Here is a 23,165-nt window from a genome sequence, read left to right as displayed (position 1 = left end):
TATGGAATTAATTCGTCTGTGTGCAACATTGGATATACAAAGCTACAAACTTTTTTTTACAAAAGCTACAAACTTTTTTTACAACTACGAATTATGGCACTGTTTTGACGTGCCCATAATAAGAGCCAATCAGCGATCTTTGTCATGGGTTTCAATATTTTTTGCACATGCACAAAATATTTCTACAAGTACAACGTTTATTTACAGATACAAAATATTTATGGCTTTAATTTGAGCCCATATAAATCTAAATAATGTCTAAATAATAGCATCCATGTGTTGATCTAGGTTTTTTCGAAGACCTAACTAATAATAACTTTGTAGAAACAAAGAGGATTTACCAATTGATTTACTAACCTAAGATGATATTTGAGTCATTAACACGTCTAACTTTCATAAAGATGTTTTTCCTGATTAGTAACTGGGTAAGGATGAAGGATAACGAACTGGGTCTGTTATAGCATCGAACTGATGATTTCAAATCTGATGTATTTTTGTCACTTGTTTGTAAAAAGGACCTTTTTCTTTTTGTCTTTTTACCTTTGGCTTTTTGTTTTTTTCTACTGTATGTGCTTGCTTCCACTGTGCAGCTGCATACATTCACTTCACCAAAACTCCCTCTCACGTAATGGGTCTGGTCTCCCTCACAGCCAAACATACTAGACCAATTATACATCATAAAGAATCATACAACACACCAAACCAATCTCGATTAAATTCAAATAAAAAAAATTCCCCACAGGGAAAATGATTATTGCGGTAGTCATAATTCCAGTTTCTTCTGAGATTCAGCGTAAAGGTTTATTGCTGTGGGCAAGACGGCTTTCCTGTAGCAGTCTGTGTTGCAGCAGATCCCAAAAGCCTCTGAAGACACTGTTGCTGACTCAGAGCTGTGAAGAGGATGCCCAGGGTTGTCCGTCATCTTCTTTATTTTATGAAGAATCCTCCTGTGTACATTGAGCTCCAGAGGCTCCAGAACAGAGCCCGCACTCTTTATCAGTTTGTTCCTTTTCCTTGAGTAGCTGGCTCTGATGCTTCTCCCCCAACAGATGACAGAAGACCAGTACCGTATTTTCTGGACTATAAGCCGCTACTTTTTTCATAGGTTTTGAACCATGCAGCTTATACAAAGGTGCAGCTATTCTGTGGATTTTTCTTCCACCGCTCGGGGCGCTCTAACCGGAATTAGAATCAAAACTAAGACAAAATAAATGCAAAGAAGAATACGCTACTTCTTCTTTAGCAGATAGAAGTAGAAGCAGATTTCAAACAGATAAATAGATAAATAAATACCGGTTATTTTCTCTTGGTTCTGTCCCGTTTTAATCAGCAAAGTTGCTGCCGTGTTAAAAGACACTGTTAGTAAAGGATCTATTTAGGTACAAACATGTACATCATTTATAGTTCAAAATCCTTCTGTACATGTAAATATCTAATCTAACAACATAAATATCTGTGGGTTGGATATTTTTTTTTAAATAGAGCGGATGCGGCTTGTATGCAGGTGCAGCTTATAGTCCAGAAAATACGGTACTTTCCAGGACAGACTTATAGAAAATATTCAAAATCTTGCTGCAAATGCTGAAGGACCTAAGCTTTCTTAAGAAGTCAAGTCTTCTCTGTCCTTTCTTATAAATAACCTTAGGGTTGCTAATCTCTAGTCTGCTGTCGAGGTGAACAGTATTCATACCACACCAACTTCTTCTCCCATGATGGAAAACCTATTTAACTTAATCAGGGCTCTCCTAAAATCCACGATAATCTCTTTTGTCTTGTTCACATTCAAGATGAGGTGATTGTTCCTACATCATGCCACAAGTCTGTACTGAGGCCCCGTTTCCACGTAGCAAAAACGCACTGCAAAAACTCAAAATATTACCAGGAATATGTGTCTTATTAGGGCCCGAGCACTTACAGAGCGAAGGCCCTATTGTATCTGTGAATTATTTCTTTCTTCTTTATTTTTCCGACGAAAGGAGGGCCTATTTGCCCCCCTGAACGTGCCCCAAAAGTCACCAAATTTTGCACCAAGCCAGGCCTCGTGAAAAATGTGATATTTAATGGTTTGCATTAATGGGCGTGGCCTAATGGCGCAACAGCGCCCCCTAGAATACTTTGTGCCTCAAGCCCCACAATACGGTTTGACGTACATGCACGAAAATCGCTACACACCTGTATCATGTCACAACTTAAAGAAAAGTCTCTTGGAGCCATGGCTGAAACCCAACAGGAAGTCGGCCATTTTGAATTAATCGTGTAATTTTGGCGCAATTTATGCCATTCCTTCGGCATTTAATACGGCCCGAACCGTAACGTGCACCAGGTGTGTTATACATCAAAATGTGCATCTCCATCCTGCGATAATGCACATTACTTTACTCAGTCAAAAGCGTTACCGTGGCGACGATAGACGCCAAAAAGCGCCCCCCCTTCATCTGATTGGTCCATATTTGATAGTTCCTACTTCCTGCCATAACTTTTAAATGGTTTGACATAAAGACTCGTGGGTGGTGTCATCGGAGTAGGTTTTGACTCCTTCACCTTAATTGGTGCAAATTAACCCCGCCCCTTTTTCTGATTGGTCGATATGTGATAGATCCAATTTTCTGCAATAACCTTTGAATGGTTTGACATAAATACTCGTGGGTGGTGTCATCGGACTCAGTTTTGAGTCTTTGAACATAATTGCTGCAAATTAGCCCCACCCCTTCATCTGATTTCTCGATATCTGATAGTTCCTATTTTCTGCCATAACTTTTGAATGGTTTGATATAGAGTACAGCACCCTGAGGTGCTCCTGTGCTCTTCACCACTTGGTCAGACACACAATCATACATTCTGGAAAACGGTGGTGTGTTTGTCAGATAGTCAGTAATCCCGGTGATTGTGGAGGCATTCACCTGTGCCTTTTGGAGTTTCTTACGTAGTAATGCAGGCTGGACTGTGTTAGATGCACTGGAGAAATCACCTCAGTATTACTTTGTCCAGATGATTGTGGGTTTGTTGAAGCAGATTTATGATTGGCATCTTCAACTCCAACCACGATGATAAGCAAACTGCAGTGGGTACTGGAAGGTGCTTTTTCGCTTATTCAGGTGGGCGATAAAAATGATGCCCTGCATGGCTTTATTCCCTGTTTCGTCGAGCTTCTTCTAGTTCTTTTTTTGAGCTATTACAGCAATTGACATTCTTTATGTTGCATTACCATCTCCTTTAGGTTTTAACATCTCTGTGGTGGTTTTTTTACTTCCTTTCCCTTGAGTTACAGTTGCTTAAAACCTGCTATTGTGGAGAATCGAAAAGTCACCATCCTTTTAAGTTTTGTGTTTCAAATATTCAATAGGTTTTTGCTAGGTCTGTCTTCTCCTCCCCGTTTGCTTTGATTGTCAACACTTTTGTTTCATTTACCTTTATTTACATCATTCTGTCCTTCCTTCTTCCTCTATCAGCATCTCACTTCTTCCTGGCTGTTTGGTCCACTTATTATAGGTTTCTGTTTAGTTACAGTCAGCAAACCATTGATCAGATTTCATTACTTGATTAAAATGTTTGCATTTTTTTTTTAAATCTTTTAAATAATCTTTGATTCCACATAAAAACTAAAGCTACTTAACCTTAGAAAATACATCTTCTTGGATCACAACCATGATTTAGTGTGATGAACAGTAGATTTAGAGAAATATCACATGTATAATCTTTTTGTCAAACATGGAGATTTTGCATCATCCAAAATCCATTAAATGCTGTAATTTAACTAACAGTTTTACACTGAACAACCTCAATAGTTTTTGCCTGTAACACTCAATAACCCCGGAGTAAACCCATCACTCAATGTCATGTTGATTGGTAGCAGTTGTTGAATAGATTTATATAGAAAAAAAAGAAAAAAAAAGAAAACAAACACACACACACACTAGGAATGGACGATATTTTACCGTTCACAATTTACCGTAAAAAAAATTCCCCACGGTAAGAATTTGTCATCTCGCGGTAAAAACGATAAATTCACGTTGATGATGTTTTTGTGTAAAACTGATTTATGGAAGGAAGGAAGGAAGGAAGGAAGGAAGGAAGGAAGGAAGGAAGGAAGGAAGGAAGGAAGGAAGGAAGGAAGGAAGGAAGGAAGGAAGGAAGGAAGGAAGGAAGGAAGGAAGGAAGGAAGGAAGGGAGGAAGGAAGGGAGGGAGCCTGAAAGAAGGAAGGAAGGAAGGAAGGAAGGAAGGAAGGGAGCCTGAAAGAAGGAAGGAAGGAAGGAAGGGAGCCTGAAAGAAGGAAGGAAGGAAGGAAAGAAGGAAGGAAGGGAGCCTGAAAGAAGGAAGGAAGGAAGGAAAGAAGGAAGGAAGGGAGCCTGAAAGAAGGAAGGAAGGAAGGAAAGAAGGAAGGAAGGGAGCCTGAAAGAAGGAAGGAAGGAAGGAAGGAAGGAGCCTGAAAGAAGGAAGGAAGGAAGGAAAGAAGGAGCCTGAAAGAAGGAAGGAAGGAAGGAAGGAAGGGAGCCTGAAAGAAGGAAGGAAGGAAGGAAGGAAGGAAGGAAGGGAGCCTGAAGGAAGGGAGCCTGAAAGAAGGAAGGAAGGAAGGAAGGAAGGAAGGAAGGAAGGAAGGAAGGAAATAAGGAAGGAAGGAAGGAAAGAAGGAAGGAAGGAAGGAAGGAAGGAAGGAAGGAAGGAAGGAAGGAAGGAAGGAAGGAAGGAAGGAAGGAAGGGAGCCTGAAGGAAGGGAGCCTGAAAGAAGGAAGGAAGGAAGGAAGGAAAGAAGGAAGGAAGGAAGGAAAGAAGGAAGGAAGGAAGGAAAGAAGGAAGGAAGGGAGCCTGAAAGAAGGAAGGAAGGAAGGAAAGAAGGAAGGAAGGGAGCCTGAAAGAAGGAAGGAAGGAAGGAAAGAAGGAAGGAAGGGAGCCTGAAAGAAGGAAGGAAGGAAGGAAAGAAGGAAAGAAAGGAGCCTGAAAGAAGGAAGGAAAGAAGGAAAGAAAGGAGCCTGAAAGAAGGAAGGAAAGAAGGAAAGAAAGGAGCCTGAAAGAAGGAAGGAAAGAAGGAAAGAAAGAAGGAAAGGAAGGAAGGAAAGAAGGAAAGAAAGAAGGAAAGGAAGGAAGGAAAGAAGGAAAGAAAGAAGGAAAGAAAGGGAGAAGGAAAGAAAGAAATAAATGAGCCTGAAAGAAAGAAAGAAGGAAAGAAAGAAGGAAAAATAAGATAGAAATGAGCCAGAAAGAAAGAAAGAAAGAAAGAAAGAAAGAAAGAAAGAAAGAAAGAAAGAAAGAAAGAAAGAAAGAAAGAAAGAAAGAAAGAAAGAAAGAAAGAAAGAAAGAAAGAAAGAAAGAAAGAAAGAAAGAAAGACTAATTCCCATTGGTGTAGTTTAGTATTTAGTATCTTTTAGATCAGTGATTTGGCTCCAAAGACTGAATGTGGTGATAGATTTATATTTACAAAGGTGGAGTTGAATTAGTATTTTTTTTTATCGTCATTTTTATCGTTATCGGGATAAATGCCAGAAATTATCGTGATACATTTTTTAGTCCATACCGCCCCGGAACTAACACACACACATTATAGACACCAGAAATAACTGCAGACTTATTGTAGCTACAGCAAATGTGACATAAATGTAACTCAAAAACAAACATTTTATTTTGCAGCTTTTTTTTTCATCCCTGCCTCATTGAATGACTTATTAATGAAGACCCTGTCATGTTCTGCTCCCAATATTCCCTCCTCACCAGCAGCAGTTATCAGCTCACGATGAGTCAGAACCTGCATGTAATACTTATGACGCTGAGCACTGCCGAGCCACCTGCATTAATGGCTCTCCACACTCTTTTATCTTGTATTACATTACATTTTGCAGTCACAATCTAATTGTTCTTTCATGGTATTGCATTTGCATTACACCGTTGCAGTTTGACTGATGCTGTAATGAATCTACCTGTTATCCCATCCCAGACAATGTAACAATGTGTGATTTATGTTGGATTGAAGTCATATTTTCTGTTGTTTCACAACCTGAAATGTCTTCACAGCTGCCGTGTGGCAGCATGTTGGCAAAAACAGCAGGGCGTCTTTTCTTCCATTTTGCATCTGTGAATGTAATGCGATTGCCAGAAAACTCAATTTTTGGTCTTATCTGTCCAATGGACAGATGAGGCTTTTCAATATGCATTTTGACGATTTCTAGTCAGTTTCAATAGTGGATTCCTCGTTGATCATCTTTCACCAAGTCCACTTTGATCTTGGACTTCACCTTGACCTTGACTAATTTGTAATCAATATTCCTTGCAGTCACAGGAACGTCAAACTGCTTCCAGCCTTTACCAGCAACATGCTTGTCTATAATTCTCTTCTCATCTCCTCAGACAGTTATCTGCTTTGCTTTCTCTGGTCCGTGTTCAGTGAGGTTTACACCATGATATCTACTAGGGCTGGGCGATATGGACCATAAGTCATATCTCGATATTTTCTAGCTGAATGGCGATTCCCGATATATATCTCGATATTTTTTCTGTGCCTTAATTGGGGTTTCCCCCAAAGCATTATAGCATAGCATCTCTGTTAGCTTCATTTTTTTCTGAGGCAAACCCTTAAAAAAACAGTCAGTTTTAATACAAAGCCTCGTGCCAAATGTCACACAGGTTCCTTTATTAACAGAGGTCTGCACAATATCAAAATGTATAAAACAAATGAAATAAAAATAAAATGCCTGCATATATAGAATAAAAATGCTTCTTGGATAAAATAAAACAAATATCCCTTTCCTGCATAACAATTAAATTAAAATACACTGTGCAATTAATACAATGTAGACAGTAACAGGCAGACTTTTCCACTGAGGTTGACAGTTGTGCAAATAACAAAACATTTGTGCAAATCTCAAATAAAACATTCAAGTCCATTTGTCACAAAATAAGCTATATCAAAATTATTAAAGAATTTTTTTTTTTTTTTTTTTAGAAATCGATATAAACGATATTGTCTCGTACCATATCGCGTATGGTACGAGTTTAATATATATTAAAATCTCGATATATCGCCCAGCCCTAATATCTACATACTCAGTATTCGAGTTGAGAGGGTATGCATCCCCCCCTGAAATAAAAACGGTCCAAATCATCCCCCCTGTAAAACTGCCATCCCCCCTTTCCATCCATTATGTCATTTGTAACCCGGTGTTAAAATGTGGTTGTGCCACTGCACTACTACAAAAACTGTGTGGTTACTCGACTACACTCACCAGCTCACTCACTCACTTAATCACTCACACCAGGTTCCAATCAGTGATTGCCACCGCACCACACCCATAGTTTAAAAGCCATCACTTTGCCACAGACAGTGAGGTGACATCACTGGCTGTGGCAGGTCTGTATGCTTTCTCTCTACAAACATTTAATCATTTGAACTAAAAATCCCAACTATCAAATATTCACATTTTAGACTCCATTTACTCGTAAGGACCCGCTGATATTACTGATGAGCTGATGAGCTATAGAGGATTGGTGAGTTACTATGTTTTGTTTGTTTGATTTTGGTTATTTTGATCGTGGTTTTGAAGACTACCGTATTTTCTGGACTATAAGCCGCTACTTTTTTCATAGGTTTTGAACCATGCAGCTTATACAAAGGTGCAGCTATTCTGTGGATTTTTCTTCCACCGCTCGGGGCGCTCTAACCGGAATTAGAATCAAAACTAAGACAAAATAAATGCAAAGAAGAATACGCTACTTCTTCTTTAGCAGATAGAAGTAGAAGCAGATTTCAAACAGATAAATAAATACTGGTTATTTTCTCTTGGTTCTGTCCCGTTTTATCAGCAAAGTTGCTGCCGTGTTAAAAGACACTGTTAGGAAAGGATCTATTTAGGTACAAACATGTACATCATTTACAGTTCAAAATCCTTCTGTATGTAGTAAATATCTAATCTAACATAAATATCTGTGGCTTGCATATCTTATTTTTTTAAATAGAGCGGATGCGGCTTATATACAGGTGCTGCTTATAGTCCAGAAAATACGGTATTTTGATTTGCAAAAACCACCGTTTGATTTGTATGATTTATAGAACGACTGATTTGAAATTATTGTTTTGGAAATATCTTTATTTATTATTGGCCTTTTTTGTGTTCAGGCCAGGTTTCTTGTCAGACCTGCATGATCGTGGATGACTCAAAACACAATGGCGGGCCAAGCCCAGAGAGCTAAGCCCAGGGAGCTAAGCTAGCCCGGAGAACATGTGCCAGTGCTTACCTACCAGGACGGTAGGCCCTCTGCTCCATAACCCACACAGCCCCTCCATCACCACTCCAACTATCACGATGGCGAGCTAAGCCCAGGGAACTCTGAACTTTGAACTCTGAACTACGACCAGTGACTGATTAAGTCACTTTGGGCTTTTTGATTTTTTTTTTTTTCTCAACTGTTGCTATTTATTTTGATTTATTTACAGTTTTTCACAATTGTTTAAACACATTTATTGGAACATCAGACACAATGTGCCCAACCCGAAACTCATGTTTCAGGTGGCTGAACCAGTCCTGCTGAACTCCAAGCACATTTACTGCTCTAAACTCAAATTCCCATTCCATACCACACATTTCTCACAACACTACACACAATTCCCAATATCCTGCACACTCTTCCTGAATTCCCTCTCTTGCTGTTCACACAGAACACACAGTCAGTCACATTTCTAAACTACAAAGGCTGTTGTGCAATATGCAACCAGCAATTTGCCATTGAATTCATATTCATTGATGAAGCAGGTTCAATGTTGTAAAAAGAAGGCGCCGAGGGAGGAATATCATCGGCCAGCGTGCCATCACAGAGGTCCCTGGTCAACGTCACGTTATAGAAGTCAGTAGTCAATACAAAGTTGTTTTTTTGCATGTATATCAAACAAGGACCAAAAGGTGTAGACTGCAGCCAAAGCTTATTTTGTCTACCCTTTTACAGTAACACAATGTAACCACTATAGTGCAAGATTTGAAAAAACAAAACAAAATAACTACATGAGAAGAACATACATATATATGAGAGAAAGAAAGAAACAAAGTAAATTAAAGCTGCAAGCAGCGATGAACGGGCCCTCGCACTCACGTCCACCGCCCCCCATAAGCATATCAGAAATGACACCACCCACGACTCTCTATGTCAAAGCCTTAAAAAGTTATAGCAGAAAATAGGGACAACCAATCAGAAGAAGGGGCGGGGCTAATTCAGGCCAATGAAGGTCAAGGACTCCATAAAGAATCTGATGACACAACCCACGACTCTCTATGTCAAACCATTCAAAAGTTATAGCAGAAAATCGGGACAACCAATCAGAAGAAGGGGCGGGGCTAATTAAGGCCAACGAAGCTTAAGGACTCATTACAGAGTCCCATGACACCACCCACAACTCTCTATGTCAAACCATTCAAAAGTTATGGCAGAGAAAAGTATTCTAGGGGGCGCTGTTGAACCGTTAGCCACGCCCATTAATGCAAACCATGAAATATCAAATTTATCGCCAAATCTGGCTTGCATGCAAAATTTGGTGACTTTTGGAGAACTATCAAATATGGACCAATCACATGAAGGGGGGGTGCGCCTTTTGGCGTCTAGCGTCGCCACGGTAACACTTTTGAAAGAGAAAAGTAATGCGTGGTGTCGCAGGATGTAGACGCACATTTTGATGTATAACACACCTGGGTGCACGTTACGGTTTGGGCTGAATTAACTTTCGAAGGAATGGCATAAATTTCGCCAAAATGACACAATTTATTCAAAATGGCCGACATCCTGTTCGGTTTCGGCCATGGCTCCAAGAGACTTTTCTTTAAGTTGTGCCATGATACAGGTGTGTAGCGATTTTCGTGCATGTACGTCAAACCGTATTGTGGGGCTTGAGGCACAAAGTTTTCTGGGGGGCGCTGTTGAGCCATTTTGCCACGCCCATTAATGCAAACCATGAAATATCAAATTTATCGCCAGGCCTGGCTTGCATGCCAAATTTGGTGCCTTTTGGGGAACTATCAAATATGGACCAATCAGATGAAGGGGGGGTGCGCTTGTTGGCGTCTAGCGTCGCCACGGTAACACTTTTGAAAGAGAAAAGTAATGCGTGTAGTCGCAGGATGGAGACGCACATTTTGATGTATAACACACCTGGGTGCACGTTACGGTTCGGGCTGAATTAACTGCCGAAGGAATGGCATAAATTGCGCCAAAGTGACACGATTAATTCAAAATGGCCGACTTCCTGTTCGGTTTCGGGCATGACGCCAAGAGACTTTTCTTTAAGTTGTCCCATGATACAGGTGTGTACCGATTTTCGTGCATGTACGTCAAACCGTATCGTGGGGCTTGAGGCACAAAGTTTTCTAGGGGGCGCTGTTGAGCCATTTTACCACGCCCATTAATGCAAACCATTAAATATCAAATTTTTCGCCAGGCCTGACTTGGGTGCAAAATTTGGTGACTTTTTGGGCATGTTAAGGGGGGCAAAAAGGCCATCACTTTGTCAGAAGAAAAAAAAAAATAATAATTAAAGCTGCAAGCAGCGATGAACGGGCCCTCGCACTCACGGCCACCGCCCCCCATAAGCATATCAGAAAAGACACCACCCACGACTTCCTATGTCAAACCATTCAAAAGTTATAGCAGAAAAAAGGGACAACCAATCAGAAGAAGGGGCGGAGCTAATTCAGGCCAATGAAGGTCAAGGACTCCATACAGAATCTGATGACCCCACCCACCATTCCAAAGTTATAGCAGAAAATCGGGACAACCAATCAGAAGAAGGGGCGGGGCTAATTAAGGCCAACGAAGCTTAAGAACTCATTACAGAGTCCCATGACACCACCCACGACTTCCTATGTCAAACCATTCAAAAGTTATAGCAGAAAAAAGGGACAACCAATCAGAAGAAGGGGCGGGGCTAATTCAGGCCAATGAAGGTCAAGGACTCCATAAAGAATCTGATGACCCCACCCACGACTCTCTATGTCAAACCATTCAAAAGTTATAGCAGAAAATCGGGACAACCAATCAGAAGGGGCGGGGCTAATTAAGGCCAACGAAGCTTAAGAACTCATTACAGAGTCCCATGACACCACCCACGACTTCCTATGTCAAACCATTCAAAAGTTATAGCAGAAAAAAGGGACAACCAATCAGAAGAAGAGGCGGGGCTAATTCTGGCCAATGAAGGTCAAGGACTCCATAAAGAATCTGATGACACCACCCACGACTCTCTATGTCAAACCATTCCAATGTTATAGCAGAAAATCAGGACAACCAATCAGAAGAAGGGGCGGGGCTAATTAAGGCCAACAAAGCTTAAGGACTCATTACAGAGTCCCATGACACCACCCACAACTTCCTATGTCAAACCATTCAAAAGTTATGGCAGATAAAAGTATTCTAGGGGGCGCTGTTGAGCCGTTAGGCCACGCCCATTAATGCAAACCATGAAATATCAAATTTATCGCCAAGTCTGGCTTGCATGCAAAATTTGGTGACTTTTGGAGAACTATCAAATATGGACCAATCACATGAAGGGGGGGCGCGCCTTTTGGCATCTAGCGTCGCCACGGTAACACTTTTGAAAGAGAAAAGTAATGCGTGTAGTCGCAGGATGTAGACGCACATTTTGATGTATAACACACCTGGGTGCACGTTACGGTTCGGGCTGAATTAACTGCTGAAGGAATGGCATAAATTTCGCCAAAATGACACAATTTATTAAAAATGGCCGACATCCTGTTCGGTTTCGGCCATGGCTCCAAGAGACTTTTCTTTAAGTTGTGCCATGATACAGGTGTGTACCGATTTTCGTGCATGTACGTCAAACCGTATTGTGGGGCTTGAGGCACAAAGTTTTCCGGGGGGCGCTGTTGAGCCATTTTGCCACGCCCATTAATGCAAACCATTAAATATCAAATTTATCGCCAGGCCTGGCTTGCATGCCAAATTTGGTGCCTTTTGGGGAACTATCAAATATGGACCAATCAGATGAAGGGGGGGTGCGCTTGTTGGCGTCTAGCGTCGCCACGGTAACACTTTCGAAAGAGAAAAGTAATGCGTGTAGTCGCAGGATGGAGACGCACATTTTGATGTATAACACATCTGGGTTCACGATACGGTTCGGGCTGAATTAACTCTCGAAGGAATGGCATATATTGCTCCAAAATTACGCAATTAATTCAGAATGTTCAAAATGGCCGACTTCCTGTTCGGTTTCGGCCATGGCGCCAAGAGACTTTTCTTTTAGTTGCGACATGATACAGGTGTGTACCGATTTTCGTTCATGTACGTCAAACCGTATTATGGGGCTTGAGGCACAAAGTTTTTTCTGTCGAACCAATCAGATGAAGGGTGGGCGCGCTTTTTGGCGTCTAGCGCCGCCACGGTAACGCTTTTGAAAGAGAAAAGTAATGCGTGTTGTCGCAGGATGGAGACGCACATTTTGATGTATAACACACTTGGGGGCACGTTACGGTTCGGGCTGAATTAACTTTCGAAGGAATGGCATAAATTTCGCCAAAATGACACGACTAATTCAAAATGGCCGACATCCTGTTCGGTTTCGGGCATGACCCCAAGAGACTTTTGTTTAAGTTGTCCCATGATACAGGTGTGTACCGATTTTCGTGCATGTACGTCAAACCGTATCGTGGGGCTTGAGGCACAAAGTTTTCAAGGGGGCGCTGTTGAGCCATTTTGCCACGCCCATTAATGCAAACCTTTAAATATCAAATTTTTCGCCAGGCCTGACTAGGGTGCAAAATTTGGTGACTTTTTGGGCATGTTAAGGGGGGCAAAAAGGCCTTCACTTTGTCAGGAAAATAATAATAATAATAATTAAAGCTGCAAGCAGCAATGAACGGGCCCTCGCACTCACGGCCACCGCCCCCCATAAGTATCAGAAATGACACCACCCACGACTTCCTATGTCAAACCATTGAAAAGTTATAGCAGAACAAAGGGACAACCAATCAGAAGAAGGGGCGGGGCTAATTAAGGCCAACGAAGCTTAAGGACTCATTACAGAGTCCCATGACACCACCCACGACTTCCTATGTCAAACCATTCAAAAGTTATAGCAGAAAAAAGGGACAACCAATCAGAAGAAGGGGCGGGGCTAATTTAAGCCAATGAAGGTCAAGGGCTCCATAAAGAATCCCATGACACCACCCACGACTCTCTATGTCAAACCATTCCAAAGTTATAGCAGAAAATCGGGACAACCAATCAGAAGAAGGGGCGGGGCTAATTAAGGCCAACGAAGCTTAAGGACTCATTACACAGTCCCATGATACCACCCATGACTTCCTATGTCAAACCATTCGAAAGTTATAGCAGAAAAAAGGGACAACCAATCAGAAGAAGGGGCGGGGCTAATTAAGGCCAACGAAGCCTATGGACTCTTTACAGAGTCCCATGACACCACCCACAACTCTCTATGTCAAACCATTCAAAAGTTATGGCAGAGAAAAGTATTCTAGGGGGCGCTGTTGAGCCGTTAGGCCACGCCCATTAATGCAAACCATGAAATATCCAATTTATCGCCAGGCCTGCCTTGCATGCAAAATTTGGTGACTTTTGGGGAACTATCAAATATGGACCAATCAGATGAAGGGGGGCACGCTTTTTGGCGTCGAGTGTTGCCACGGTAACACTTTTGAATGAGAAAAGTAATGCGCGTCGTCGCAAGATGGAGACGTACATTTTGATGTTAAAAAAAACACACAAATTGCTGACAATAAACTTTGCATTGTGCTGGGATCGAACCCGCGATCTCTCACACGAAAGACGGCGACGTTACCTCTAAGCCACGAATGAGCTTGGCCGTTTTCTGACTGACTGATTAAGGAGAGACAAACATAGCGATATAATCTGAGACCCGAAATGTTTTTTCGTAATTTTTAAGATATTTGTAAGATATAAATATTAGTAAAACCCCACTATTTGTGCTTTTGTGAATAGCATGTTCCAGTCTTTACTTCCTAGACACACACACTGCATGGAAGGGAGCGTTTGATTTATTGTTCACGTAACATTACTTTTATTTTTTCACAACCAAACCACGCACCCTATTTATGTCATTTGCACCGGGCAAGGACAAAAAATAAATGATTCCACCAAAATTCCAGAGATTTTTGCGGTTGGCTGACACATTACCAGCATATTTCAAATATGTCAAACCATTCAAAAGTTATAGTCAGAAAATATGGACAACCAATCAGAAGAAGGGGCGGGGCTAATTAAGGCCAACGAAGCTCAAGGACTCTTTACAGAGTCCCATGACACCACCCACGACTCTCTATGTTAAACCATTCCAAAGTTATAGCAGAAAATCGGGACAACCAATCAGAAGAAGGGGCGGGGCTAATTAAGGCCAACGAAGCTTAAGGACTCATTACAGAGTCCCATGACACCACCCACAACTCTCTATGTCAAACCATTCAAAAGTTATGGTAGAGAAAAGTTTTCTAGGGGGCGCTGTTGAGCCGTTAGGCCACGCCCATTAATGCAAACCATGAAATATCACATTTATCGCCAAGTCTGGCTTGCATGCAAAATTTGGTGACTTTTGGAGAACTATCAAATATGGACCAATCTCATGAAGGGGGGGCGCGCCTTTTGGCGTCTAGCGTCGCCACGGTAACACTTTTGAAAGAGAAAAGTAATGCGTGGTGTCGCAGGATGTAGACGCACATTTTGATGTATAACACACCTGGGTGCACGTTACGGTTCGGGCTGAATTAACTGCCGAAGGAATGGCATAAATTTCGCCAAAATGACATAATTTATTCAAAATGGCCGACGTCCTGTTCGGTTTCGGCCATGGCTCCAAGAGACTTTTCTTTAAGTTGTGCCATGATACAGGTGTGTAGCGATTTTCGTGCATGTACGTCAAACCGTATTGTGGGGCTTGAGGCACAAAGTTTTCCGGGGGGCGCTGTTGAGCCATTTTGCCACGCCCATTAATGCAAACCATGAAATATCAAATTTATCGCCAGGCCTGGCTTGCATGCCAAATTTGGTGCCTTTTGGGGAACTATCAAATATGGACCAATCAGATGAAGGGGGGGTGCGCTTGTTGGCGTCTAGCGTCGCCACGGTAACACTTTTGAAAGAGAAAAGTAATGCGTGTAGTCGCAGGATGGAGACGCACATTTTGATGTATAACACATCTGGGTTCACGATACGGTTCGGGCTGAATTAACTCTCAAAGGAATGGCATATATTGCTCCAAAATTACTCGATTAATTCAGAATGTTCAAAATGGCCGACTTCCTGTTCGGTTTAGGCCATGGCGCCAAGAGACTTTTCTTTAAGTTGTGACATGATACAGGTGTGTACCGATTTTCCTTCATGTACGTCACACCGTATTATGGGGCTTGAGGCACAAAGTTTTTTCTGTCGAACCAATCAGATGAAGGGTGGGCGCGCTTTTTGGCGTCTAGCGTCGCCACGGTAACGCTTTTGAAAGAGAAAAGTAATGCGTGGTGTCGGAGGATGGAGACGCACATTTTGATGTATAACACACTTGGGGGCACGTTACGGTTCGGGCCGTATTAACTGCCGAAGGAAGGGCATAAATTGCGCCAAAATTACACAATTAATTCAAAATGGCCGACTTCCTGTTCGGTTTCGGGCATGGCTCCAAGAGACTTTTCTTGAAGTTGTGCCATGATACAGGTGTGTAGCGATTTTCGTGCATGTACGTCAAACCGTATCGTGGGGCTTGAGGCACAAAGTTTTCAAGGGGGCGCTGTTGAGCCATTTTGCCACGCCCATTAATGCAAACCATTAAATATCAAATTTTTCGCCAGGCCTGCCTTGCATGCAAAATTTGGTGACTTTTTGGGCACGTTTAGGGGGGCAAAAAGGCCCTCCTTTCGTCAGAAAAATAATAATAATAATAATTAAAGCTGCAAGCAGCAATGAACGGGCCCTCGCACTCACGGCCACCGCCCCCCATAAGTATCAGAAATGACACCACCCACGACTTCCTATGTCAAACCATTGAAAAGTTATAGCAGAACAAAGGGACAACCAATCAGAAGAAGGGGCGGGGCTAATTAAGGCCAACGAAGCTTAAGGACTCATTACAGAGTCCCATGACACCACCCACGACTTCCTATGTCAAACCATTCAAAAGTTATAGCAGAAAAAAGGGACAACCAATCAGAAGAAGGGGCGGGGCTAATTTAAGCCAATGAAGGTCAAGGGCTCCATAAAGAATCCCATGACACCACCCACGACTCTCTATGTCAAACCATTCCAAAGTTATAGCAGAAAATCGGGACAACCAATCAGAAGAAGGGGCGGGGCTAATTAAGGCCAACGAAGCTTAAGGACTCATTACACAGTCCCATGATACCACCCATGACTTCCTATGTCAAACCATTCGAAAGTTATAGCAGAAAAAAGGGACAACCAATCAGAAGAAGGGGCGGGGCTAATTAAGGCCAACGAAGCCTATGGACTCTTTACAGAGTCCCATGACACCACCCACAACTCTCTATGTCAAACCATTCAAAAGTTATGGCAGAGAAAAGTATTCTAGGGGGCGCTGTTGAGCCGTTAGGCCACGCCCATTAATGCAAACCATGAAATATCCAATTTATCGCCAGGCCTGCCTTGCATGCAAAATTTGGTGACTTTTGGGGAACTATCAAATATGGACCAATCAGATGAAGGGGGGCACGCTTTTTGGCGTCGAGTGTTGCCACGGTAACACTTTTGAATGAGAAAAGTAATGCGCGTCGTCGCAAGATGGAGACGTACATTTTGATGTTAAAAAAAACACACAAATTGCTGACAATAAACTTTGCATTGTGCTGGGATCGAACCCGCGATCTCTCACACGAAAGACGGCGACGTTACCTCTAAGCCACGAATGAGCTTGGCCGTTTTCTGACTGACTGATTAAGGAGAGACAAACATAGCGATATAATCTGAGACCCGAAATGTTTTTTCGTAATTTTTAAGATATTTGTAAGATATAAATATTAGTAAAACCCCACTATTTGTGCTTTTGTGAATAGCATGTTCCAGTCTTTACTTCCTAGACACACACACTGCATGGAAGGGAGCGTTTGATTTATTGTTCACGTAACATTACTTTTATTTTTTCACAACCAAACCACGCACCCTATTTATGTCATTTGCACCGGGCAAGGACAAAAAATAAATGATTCCACCAAAATTCCAGAGATTTTTGCGGTTGGCTGACACATTACCAGCATATTTCAAATATGTCAAACCATTCAAAAGTTATAGTCAGAAAATATGGACAACCAATCAGAAGAAGGGGCGGGGCTAATTAAGGCCAACGAAGCTCAAGGACTCTTTACAGAGTCCCATGACACCACCCACGACTCTCTATGTTAAACCATTCCAAAGTTATAGCAGAAAATCGGGACAACCAATCAGAAGAAGGGGCGGGGCTAATTAAGGCCAACGAAGCTTAAGGACTCATTACAGAGTCCCATGACACCACCCACAACTCTCTATGTCAAACCATTCAAAAGTTATGGTAGAGAAAAGTTTTCTAGGGGGCGCTGTTGAGCCGTTAGGCCACGCCCATTAATGCAAACCATGAAATATCACATTTATCGCCAAGTCTGGCTTGCATGCAAAATTTGGTGACTTTTGGAGAACTATCAAATATGGACCAATCTCATGAAGGGGGGGCGCGCCTTTTGGCGTCTAGCGTCGCCACGGTAACACTTTTGAAAGAGAAAAGTAATGCGTGGTGTCGCAGGATGTAGACGCACATTTTGATGTATAACACACCTGGGTGCACGTTACGGTTCGGGCTGAATTAACTGCCGAAGGAATGGCATAAATTTCGCCAAAATGACATAATTTATTCAAAATGGCCGACGTCCTGTTCGGTTTCGGCCATGGCTCCAAGAGACTTTTCTTTAAGTTGTGCCATGATACAGGTGTGTAGCGATTTTCGTGCATGTACGTCAAACCGTATTGTGGGGCTTGAGGCACAAAGTTTTCCGGGGGGCGCTGTTGAGCCATTTTGCCACGCCCATTAATGCAAACCATGAAATATCAAATTTATCGCCAGGCCTGGCTTGCATGCCAAATTTGGTGCCTTTTGGGGAACTATCAAATATGGACCAATCAGATGAAGGGGGGGTGCGCATGTTGGCGTCTAGCGTCGCCACGGTAACACTTTTGAAAGAGAAAAGTAATGCGTGTAGTCGCAGGATGGAGACGCACATTTTGATGTATAACACATCTGGGTTCACGATACGGTTCGGGCTGAATTAACTCTCAAAGGAATGGCATATATTGCTCCAAAATTACTCGATTAATTCAGAATGTTCAAAATGGCCGACTTCCTGTTCGGTTTAGGCCATGGCGCCAAGAGACTTTTCTTTAAGTTGTGACATGATACAGGTGTGTACCGATTTTCCTTCATGTACGTCACACCGTATTATGGGGCTTGAGGCACAAAGTTTTTTCTGTCGAACCAATCAGATGAAGGGTGGGCGCGCTTTTTGGCGTCTAGCGTCGCCACGGTAACGCTTTTGAAAGAGAAAAGTAATGCGTGTTGTCGCAGGATGGAGACGCACATTTTGATGTATAACACACCTGGGTGCACGTTACGGTTCGGGCTGAATTAACTTTCGAAGGAATGGCATAAATTTCGCCAAAATGACACGATTAATTCAAAATGGCCGACTTCCTGTTTGGTTTCGGGCATGACGGCAAGAGACTTTTCTTTAAGTTGTCCCATGATACAGGTGTGTACCGATTTTCGTGCATGTACGTCAAACCGTATTGTGGGGCTTGAGGCACAAAGTTTTCAAGGGGGCGCTGTTGAGCCATTTTGCCACACCCAATAATGCAAACCATTAAATATCAAATTTTTCGCCAGGCCTGACTTGGGTGCAAAATTTGGTGACTTTTTGGGCATGTTAAGGGGGGCAAAAAGGCCATCACTTTGTCAGGAAAATAATAATAATTAAAGCTGCAAGCAGCGATGAACGGGCCCTCGCACTCACGGCCACCGCCCCCCATAAGCATATCAGAAATGACAACACCAACGACTTCCTATGTCAAACCATTCAAAAGTTACAGCAGAAGAAAGGGACAACCAATCAGAAGAAGGGGCGGGGCTAATTCAGGCCAATGAAGGTCAAGGACTCCATACAGAATCTGATGACACCACCAACGACTCTCTATGTCAAACCATTCCAAAGTTATAGCAGAAAATCGGGACAACCAATCAGAAGAAGGGGCGGGGCTAATTAAGGCCAACGAAGCTCAAGAACTCATTACAGAGTCCCATGACACCACCCACGACTTCCTATGTCAAACCATTCAAAAGTTATAGCAGAAAAAAGGGACAACCAATCAGAAGAAGAGGCGGGGCTAATTCAGGCCAATGAAGGTCAAGGACTCCATAAAGAATCTGATGGCACCACCCACGACTCTCTATGTCAAACCATTCCAAAGTTATAGCAGAAAATCGGGACAACCAATCAGAAGAAGGGGCGGGGCTAATTAAGGCCAACGAAACTTGAGGACTCATTACAGAGTCCCATGACACCACCCACGACTCTCTATGTCAAACCATTCCAAAGTTATGGCAGAGAAAAGTATTCTAGGGGGCGCTGTTGAGCCGTTAGGCCACGCCCGTTAGCCATGAAATATCAAATTTATCGCCAGGCCTGGCTTGCATGCAAAATTTGGTGACTTTTGGAGAACTATCAAATATGGACCAATCAGATGAAGGGGGGGCGCGCCTTTTGGCGTCTAGCGTCGCCACGGTAACACTTTTGAAAGAGAAAAGTAATGCGCGTAGTCTCAGGATGGAGACGCACATTTTGATGTATAACACACTTGGGGACACGTTACGGTTCGGGCTGAATTAACTGCAGAAGGGATGGCATAAATTTCGCCAAAATGACACGATTAATTCAAAATGGCCGACATCCTGTTCGGTTTCGGGCATGACCCCAAGAGACTTTTGTTTAAGTTGCGCCATGATACAGGTGTGTACCGATTTTCGTGCATGTACGTCTAACCGTATTGTGGGGCTTGAGGCACAAAGTTTTCAAGGGGGCGCTGTTGAGCCATTTTGCCACGCCCATTAATGCAAACCATTAAATACCAAATTATTCGCCAGGCCTGGCTTGGGTGCAACATTTGGTGCCTTTTGGGGAACTATCAAATATGGACCAATCAGATGAAGGGCGGCGCGCTTTTTGGCGTCTAGCGTCGCCACGGTAACACTTTTGAAAGAGAAAAGTAATGCGTGTAGTCGCAGGATGGAGACGCACATTTTGATGTATAACACATCTGGGTTCACGATACGGTTCGGGCTGAATTAATTCTCGAAGGAATGGCATATATTGCTCCAAAATTACGCGATTAATGCAGAATGTTCGAAATGGCCGACTTCCTGTTCGGTTTCGGCCATGGCGCCAAGAGACTTTTCTTTTAGTTGCGACGTGATACAGGTGTGTACCGATTTTCGTTCATGTACGTCAAAGCGTATTATGGGGCTTGAGGCGCAAAGTTTTTTCTGTCTGAACCAATCAGATGAAGGGTGGGCACGCTTTTTGGCGTCTAGCGTCGCCATGGTAACGATTTTGAAAGAGAAAAGTAATGCGTGGGGTCGGAGGATGGAGACGCACATTTTGATGTATAACACACTTGGGGGAAGGTTACGGTTCGGGCTGAATTAACTGCCGAAGGAATGCATAAATTTCGCCAAAATGACACGATTAATTCAAAATGGCCGACTTCCTGTTCGGTTTCTCGACATGACGCCCAGAGACTTTTCTTTAAGTTGCGCCATGATACAGGTGTGTACCGATTTTCGTGCATGTACGTCAAACCGTATCGTGGGGCTTGAGGCACAAAGTTTTCAAGGGGGCGCTGTTGAGCCATTTTACCACGCCAATTAATGCAAACCATTAAATATCAAATTTTTCGCCAGGCCTGACTTGGGTGCAAAATTTGGTGACTTTTTGGGCATGTTAAGGGGGGCAAAAAGGCCATCACTTTGTCAGAAGAAAAATAATAATAATAAGAAAAATTCCTGCAAATACAATAGGGCCTTCGCACTGAAGGTGCTCGGGCCCTAATAATAATAATTAAAGCTGCAAGCAGCGATGAACGGGCCCTCGCACTCACGGCCACCGCCCCCCATAAGCATATCAGAAATGACACCACCCACGACTTCCTATGTCAAACCATTGAAAAGCTATAGCAGAAAAAAGGGACAATCAATCAGAAGAAGGGGCGGGGCTAATTCAGGCCAATGAAAGTCAAGGACTCCATACAGAATCTGATGACACCACCCACGACTCTCTATGTCAAACCATTCCAAAGTTATAGCAGAAAATCGGGACAACCAATCAGAAGAAGGGGCGGGGCTAATTAAGGCTAACGAAGCTTAAGGACTCATTACAGAGTCCCATGACACCACCCACGACTCTCTATGTCAAACCATTCAAAAGTTATAGGCAGAGAAAAGTATTCTAGGGGGCGCTGTTGAGCCGTTAGGCCACGCCCATTAATGCCAGGCATGAAATATCAAATTTATCACCAGGCCTGGCTTGCATGCAAAATTTGGTGACTTTTGGAGAACTATCAAATATGGACCAATCAGATGAAGGGGGGGCGCGCCTTTTGGCGTCTAGCGTCGCCACGGTAACACTTTTGAAAGAGAAAAGTAATGCGCGTAGTCGCAGGATGGAGACGCACATTTTGATGTAAAACACACTTGGGGACACGTTACAGTTCGGGCTGAATTAACTGCCGAATGAATGGCATAAATTTCGCCAAAATGACACGATTAATTCAAAATGGCCGACTTCCTGTTCGGTTTCGGGCATGACCCCAAGAGACTTTTGTTTAAGTTGCGCCATGATACAGGTGTGTACCGATTTCCGTGCATGTACGTCTAACAGTATTGTTGGGCTTGAGGCACAAAGTTTTCAAGGGGGCGCTGTTGAGCCATTTTGCCACGCCAATTAATGCAAACCATTAAATACCAAATTTTTCGCCAGGCCTGGCTTGGGTGCAAAATTTGGTGCCTTTTGGGGAACTATCAAATATGGACCAATCACATGAAGGGGGGGTGCGCTTGTTGGCGTCTAGCGTCGCCACGGTAACACTTTGGAAAGAGAAAAGTAATGCGTGTAGTCGCAGGATGGAGACGCACATTTTGATGTATAACACATCTGGGTTCACGATACGGTTCGGGCTGAATTAACTCTCGAAGGAATGGCATATATTGCTCCAAAATTACGCGATTAATGCAGAATGTTCAAAATGGCCGACTTCCTGTTCGGTTTCGGCCATGGCGCCAAGAGACTTTTCTTTTAGTTGCGACATGATACAGGGGTGTACCAATTTTCGTTCATGTACGTCAAAGCGTATTATGGGGCTTGAGGCGCAAAGTTTTTTCTGTCTGAACCAATCAGATGAAGGGTGGGCACGCTTTTTGGCGTCTAGCGTCGCCACGGTAACGCTTTCGAAAGAGAAAAGTAATGCGTGGGGTCGGATGATGGAGACGCACATTTTGATGTATAACACACTTGGGGGAACGTTACGGTTCGGGCTGAATTAACTTTCGAAGGAATGGCATAAATTTCGCCAAAATGACACGACTAATTCAAAATGGCCGACATCCTGTTCGGTTTCGGGCATGACCCCAAGAGACTTTTGTTTAAGTTGTCCCATGATACAGGTGTGTACCGATTTTCGTCCATGTACGTCTAACAGTATCGTGGGGCTTGAGGCACAAAGTTTTCAAGGGGGCGCTGTTGAGCCATTTTGCCACGCCCATTAATGCAAACATTTAAATATCAAATTTTTCGCCAGGCCTGACTAGGGTGCAAAATTTGGTGACTTTTTGGGCATGTTAAGGGGGGCAAAAAGGCCTTCACTTTGTCAGGAAAATAATAATAATAATTAAAGCTGCAAGCAGCGATGAACGGGCCCTCGCACTCACGGCCATCGCCCCCCATAAGCGTATCAGAAATGACACCACCCACGACTCTCTATGTCAAACCATTCAAAAGTTATAGCAGAAAATAGGGACAACCAATCAGAAGGAGGGGCGTGGCTAATTCTGGCCAATGAAGGTCAAGGACTCCATACAGAATCTGATGACACCACCCACGACTCTCTATGTCAAACCATTCCAAAGTTATAGCA

Source organism: Cololabis saira, chromosome 15, assembly GCF_033807715.1.
Source record: "Cololabis saira isolate AMF1-May2022 chromosome 15, fColSai1.1, whole genome shotgun sequence".
Lineage (NCBI taxonomy): Eukaryota > Metazoa > Chordata > Actinopteri > Beloniformes > Belonidae > Cololabis > Cololabis saira.
Note: the sequence above shows the minus strand (reverse complement) of the source record.